Source organism: Centroberyx affinis, unplaced genomic scaffold (genome assembly GCF_046629955.1).
Source record: "Centroberyx affinis isolate AG114_WGS23_722 - 3 ecotype Tasmania unplaced genomic scaffold, CSIRO-AGI_Caff_v1 ptg004244l_1, whole genome shotgun sequence".
NCBI lineage: Eukaryota > Metazoa > Chordata > Actinopteri > Beryciformes > Berycidae > Centroberyx > Centroberyx affinis.
The window spans coordinates 1-6,221 of record NW_027281981.1 but is presented as its reverse complement, the minus strand read 5'-3'; positions in this window follow the sequence as shown (position 1 = coordinate 6,221).

The following is a 6,221-nucleotide window of genomic DNA, read 5'->3' as shown; positions in this document are numbered from 1 at the left end:
CTATCTTATATTACATTATATATTATATTCTGTTTTTAGGGTGACTTTGTAACATCTGTCCAGATGAAAAATAGCCTCTTGGCTAACTCTGGTGCAGTTACAGCAATGTTTATTAATGTGCACTGTCCCTGTTAAATAAACCAACAAATAAATAAATAAATAAAATTTGAATTTCTTTGGAATTTTTTGGCATGAAAATGGTCAGATTTAAAGATATTGAATATCTGCACAACAACAGCTTCAATCCAAAGACATTGGTATTCAAAAACTCATCTCGGTTGAAACCTACACAGTATAGGGGCTTTATTTACTGTTGAACAAGACATATCTCAGCTGGTCAGAGTGTTGTCATCCTCCATTAACCATGGAGTGATATCCAACCTACAGTGGAAAGGACACTGCCACATCTTTCTGGTAAACCAGTAAGTGGAAAGGAAGTGGAGAGCAAAAGGAAGAGAGATTCAAGACCCTATCTCCGCATACAAGAGAACAGAGAACAGAGAACAGACTTCTATATAGACATTAGTACTGCCAAGATAACAACAGAAATAATGACGCTTTCAACAGAAATAATGACGCTTTCAACAGAAATAATGACGGTTTCCTTCAGTACGGCTTGGTCCTGTCCACTGAAGCAGGCTACAGTTCCTGCTGTGAGCCCATATGGATGCTGGGCTTGGCACTCTGAGCACTTTGTCAGCAGCCAGAGACAGGGAGAGGAAGAGATGTAACCCAATGAGCCAACTATTTGTTCTCTGCTGTATGGAGCCGTCTGGCATTTTGTGTAAAAGGAAGATGCCCGCCCCCAGCTCAAGTCCTTTCTGCTTGAATAGATTGATGCGGGTTCAGGTAAGAGCTGGAACGCACCGGTGGAAAATGAAACTCGAGGAGACGGGGAGGCTATTAGGTTAGCCGCGTCTGTATGAGAGAGAGACTATGCGTATGGGTGGATCTGAGTGGGTGTTCGCGGTTTGTGCCAACAAGCGCGCCCACATTGTGCATCATCGGGCCTTGCTTTCCAAGGTCAGTCCTTTTCAATGGATTCTGCTGTATGCTGGAGCAGCGGTCTCACTCTTGCTTGTAGCACCGCATAGGATTTACTGTACAGTATTGTGGTCAAAGTTCACTTTCATGCTTGTTCACTTTCATATTTTAGAACACCTCTGGAAAGCCGAAATTATAAATTGTAGACACCAGGAAAACAGGACAGACAATTTTAGATTGTGTTTTATTTTGCATCAATAGTTAATTTGCAAAACACTGCAGGTGTATATCCATTTTGGAAAACAAAATCAACACCTGAAGTTCCATCGAATATTTCTAAAAATATAAAGAGGATCTAGAGTATAAAAGTTTTATGATTGGTACCGACTGACATACGTTTTATCTCATAGGATATTTGTAAAATATGAAAGATCTGGACATGGACAGTGATAAAGAAATTTCATTTGGATTTGACTGAGCAGAAAAAAAGAAAAAATGATCCTCTCCATAGATAGTGTTTTCTTTAAGGTATTTCTCCCTATTTTTTCTCCACCTGGTCCACCTTTGTTTATTTTCTCCCCAGCGCTGCAAACTATTTAAGGGATTATACCTGTGTATAGTATGTAATGTAACTCAAAATCCTATGCATTAATTAGTCGAAATCCTATGCAGTGATTAGTTGATTTAGTACAAAGCTACTGCAGGTAGCTCTACATCTCTGATCTCCTTAAGAAACTCCTTAAGCACTATTTAGAAATGTATCTTCATGTCTTCTTCAGCAAGGCTGCCTCATGCATTCTGGAAACCCCAAAATTCGCACAAAATTTCAGAAAATGAGCGCGAAATCTGAAACGTAGATTACATGTTGTGGACACAAATAGCATTCCTCTACCATGAAAGGATTACGTGGTAATAGCAGGAATTGGATATATTTTCACCTAATGGATTTTTGTTAATACACATCATGTTATTTACCTCTACATCATTGATTTTAACTATTTATTGGCATGATTTTGAAAATCTACCAACACTGGTTTGTACAGAAAAGTGGAAAAGTAACGGAGGGACACCTAAAAAATATTTCGGTAACACTTTCTATGAAGCCAGTGTCTATAATACATTATAATCATACTTATAATGCATTATGATGGCATTATAATGTGTTATAAGTATAGTTATAATCATGCATAGACAGTTATAATGTTTTATAACATTATAAACACATTACTTAGAATATGTTATAAAGCTTTTTCATTACCACTTAAATGAAAAAGCTTTATAACAGATTATGAGTAATAATAATAATAATAATAACTTTATTTGTATAGCACTTTTCTAAAAACAATAATAATAATAATGTTATAAAACATTATGACTGTCTATGCATGATTATAACTATACTTATAAGGCATTATGATGGCAATCAGAGTACACCACTGCCTCTTCCTCATCCCTGACCACAACATGCCCTCTCCTTCCCGTGGCGTCCGCTGACACACTTCACCGGGACGCCGTACCGTACTGTGGTGTTCAGTTTTGTTTTGTTTTTTTTTTCTTTTGAAGAATTATCATTTCTCCCCAAATATAGCCAGGAGTGCAGGAAAGCGGCATATTCACAAGGGCTCAGGTTTCACTGAGATCAGCTCGCTGGCAGATTTCCATTCCAACAATAGAGAGATGGAGGAGCTCTCAATAATTGAGCAGGCCTCGGCCCTGGAGCTCGGAGCTCGCCACTCTGCTCCAGTGGACGTTACGCAACCAGCGTGGGCCTGCATGCCGGGAGGGGGGAGGAGGGGGAGGGGGGGGGGGGGGGGGGGGGGGGGGCACTCTCCATCCAGCAGCACATGGGTTTGCAGGAGGGAGGGAGGGAGGGGGGAGATTGGGCGATGTGTGGGAGGAATGGAGGGAGGAATTTAGAGAGGTATACAGAGATGGCTCTTTTTTCTCTCTGGCAGGTCTTTTGCATCCTCCCATGCATGATGAAATCTACAGAAACCATCTTTGCTCAGAATTTTGAAAGTGCACGCATCATTTTTTTTTTTTTTTTTTTTTTTTTTTTTTGTGTGTGTGTTCTACTTCTGCAGCTCCTGTCTATATCTGTACTGTGATCATGCAGGTTGGGTTACCAGTGGTACCAGTGTTTTCCAGTTAGACCCCACAGCCACTGCAGGGGCCTTAATGTACATGTGCCTGGCAGCTCATGGATTAGCTGTACTCTTTTTTTACCCAAGAGTGCTGGATGTACAGTAAACCGCTGCCTCTGCTGACATGCCTCCCGGTGTGGTAACATATGTTGCCCTGTCGCTGCATTTTGCATTCCACCCCAGAATACCCATCAGCCACTTCATAAACGGCAACAGGCAGGAGGTGGCCAAGTTCAACACCAATCATCCAGTCATTATGGCACAGTAAACATTCATATTAAAACAGCTTTGGAAACTGTTTTGAACTGATATCATAAAGATATCTACAGGAATCGTCTCAACTTTCATTTTGATGCTGTACAGGTTTTCAACATCTATTCAATGTCTATATCTTTACATAGGGCAGTGACTCTTAAACCTTTTCCATATCAAGAACCCTAATGTAGTCCACATGAGAGCCACAAACCCCATTTGATGAGATTTTGTCTCTCGGGACCGAAACCTGAGAATATTTTTATTGCTAGATATGATTTTGTCCAGAATCCCATGCCTATCTGTAAAGCGATAACAGTCAAACTATGATCAAAACAGTCACTCTTCTACATTCTCTAATTGCATTATTGTAAATGAAATAATCATGATGTTGAAGAATTCATCAGTTTGCTGTGGACCCCGTGGAACCTCCTCCAGGACCTCTGGTGGTCCCCGGACCCCACGTTGAGAACCACTGACATAGAGCACTACTGTATGAGTCAGCCATCCCATCTAGTCTGATAGTTGGTTACAGTTCCGTTTCTGAACTGCTCTTTCAAGCCGGGAGGGTCGGCCATCTCATTAGCATGTTGTTGAGATTGATGCTGATCTGTTATGCTCTTGTGGGCTAAAGCACTGTGCCTGCAGTTTATTCAGAGGGTGTGATCACACCTACAGTTGGTTTTCTGAACCATAGTGGAGAACTTTACCTTGTGGCATTTTTGTGCTTGGTTCACACTGCCCAGTTTGGTGTGTGTCTGTCTCTGTGTGTGGAAGTGAAGCGGGGAAAGTACAAAAAAGAATAACTGTGCATGTAAATTATTTAGCATAGGCAGATTATTAAGTAATTGTTTGAGTTTGAGTTTGAGTTTATTAGTATTCATGCTCACAGTTAACAACTGAATAGAAGCAGAATTTACATTAATAAAAATAGATATCTATACATGATTGTACCTCATAAAAATTTAAAACTACACATATCTATATACACACATGCACCCATACATTCATACTCATACATACGTATTTACAAAATACAACCATACACTTACATACAAGACTTCAGCTATCCATCAATTATTAAGTGGTAATTATTGAGTATTATTTAAAAATGTCAGTATGTGCGTTTGCAATTGTATGTATCAATGTGTGTGTGTGTGTGTGTGTGTGCTAGTTTAGACGTACTGTTTTGTAATAAATTGTGTGGTTGTCAGTGATTTTTAATTCTAATTCCCATCACTGTATCTTAAAAAAGAGAACTTCCTTTTTCACTGATGCTTGTTGAAAAATGGTTTCGATTGCTGTCATCGCATCGCATCATAGTGATCTGTTGAAATTGTAACAATTTCAAATCGTAAATTCGTAGGGTCAAATCGTAGAGTGTGTTAAAGGAATAATCTGCATCATTTTTATATAAATAAATGTAACAACTGCCACCTATAGCCACCAAGAACACTTGCTAACTGGCAAACCGCTAACTGGCTAACCAAGGCTAACGGTAATCTCTGGGGAGTCATTCCTATGTTCCCAGGGTCCTATGTTCCCCAGATTTATATGGCACATAATGGGAACATGACAAAGGATCCTATGTTCCCAGGGTCCTATGTTCCCAATGTCCTATGTTCCCAAGGTCCTATGTTACCAGGGTCCTATGTTCCCAAGGTCCTATGTTCCCAGGGTCCTATGTTCCCAAGGTCCTATGTTACCAGGGTCCTATGTTCCCAGGGTCCTATGTTCCCAAGGTCCCTGGGAACATAGGACCCTGGGAACATAGATACGCTCCCATTTCGGGCTGTTCAAATCACTTCTTTATAGTCCTGCAGTCGTCTTACAACAGAAACAGAAAGATATGTCAATGACAACACTTTTATTGTGTTATGCGCTATGTTGAAACACAAAATAAGTGATCACAGACAGAGTTGGACGCAACAGACAGTTGGTCTCTAAACATCACTATGAACAAATGGTTAAAGAAACCCAACTGCATCTACCCATACTGTACATTTTACATTCCTCCTTCGACATATTCCCACTCTCTTACCCTCGCCCTCTCTTCTTTTCCATCCCTATTTCCATGTTTCCCTCTCCCTCTCTCTTCTCTTTCCTCAAATAGCTCGGCTTACAGTATTTTGGCTGTCTACCTCCTCCTTCCCTCCTCTGGCTCCTTCTATTTTTCTTTGTCTCTGCCGGATTTCTCTCTGGATCTCCCTCTCTTGCTGCTCCCTCCATCTTTCTCTCTCTCTCTCTCCACCCACACTAACCTAACATGCACTCTGCACCCTCTCCCTCTCACTCTCTCTCTGCATATAAACAACTCTTCTCATCTTCAACACGCAGACATCCACAGACACACACACACTTACACTGGAATTTACTGTATGCCAGTGTTCTCTAGCGTCATGTGTGATTCATGCAGAAATAACTTCATGTATAAAAACATTGTAGGAATTAGCCTTGGAAAAATCAACAGTAACCACATCCTAGAGAGAGAGATGAGGGACAGATGAGTAACCGTTGTCCTTCCATAGAGATGAAACATGCCACATGCAATTAACTCAATCAACAGTGTTTGGGACACATGACTCGCTGGAATGCGCTTACCGTGGCACATAATACACGGGACAGGGGTTATTCGTGGCCTGATGTGGCTTCTGTTGGGGGGGTGGGGGGGGGGCTCATTAAGGAAGAGCCACTAATTGAGCATTGTCTCATAAGGCGCCCGAGCCAGAGGGCAGCCCTCGGCTCCACAGGACAAGGGAGGAGACACGAGTCACAACTCTGACCGATACATTCATGACAAATCACCCCCCCGCTCACCACTAATGGCTGTTTTCTCAAGTG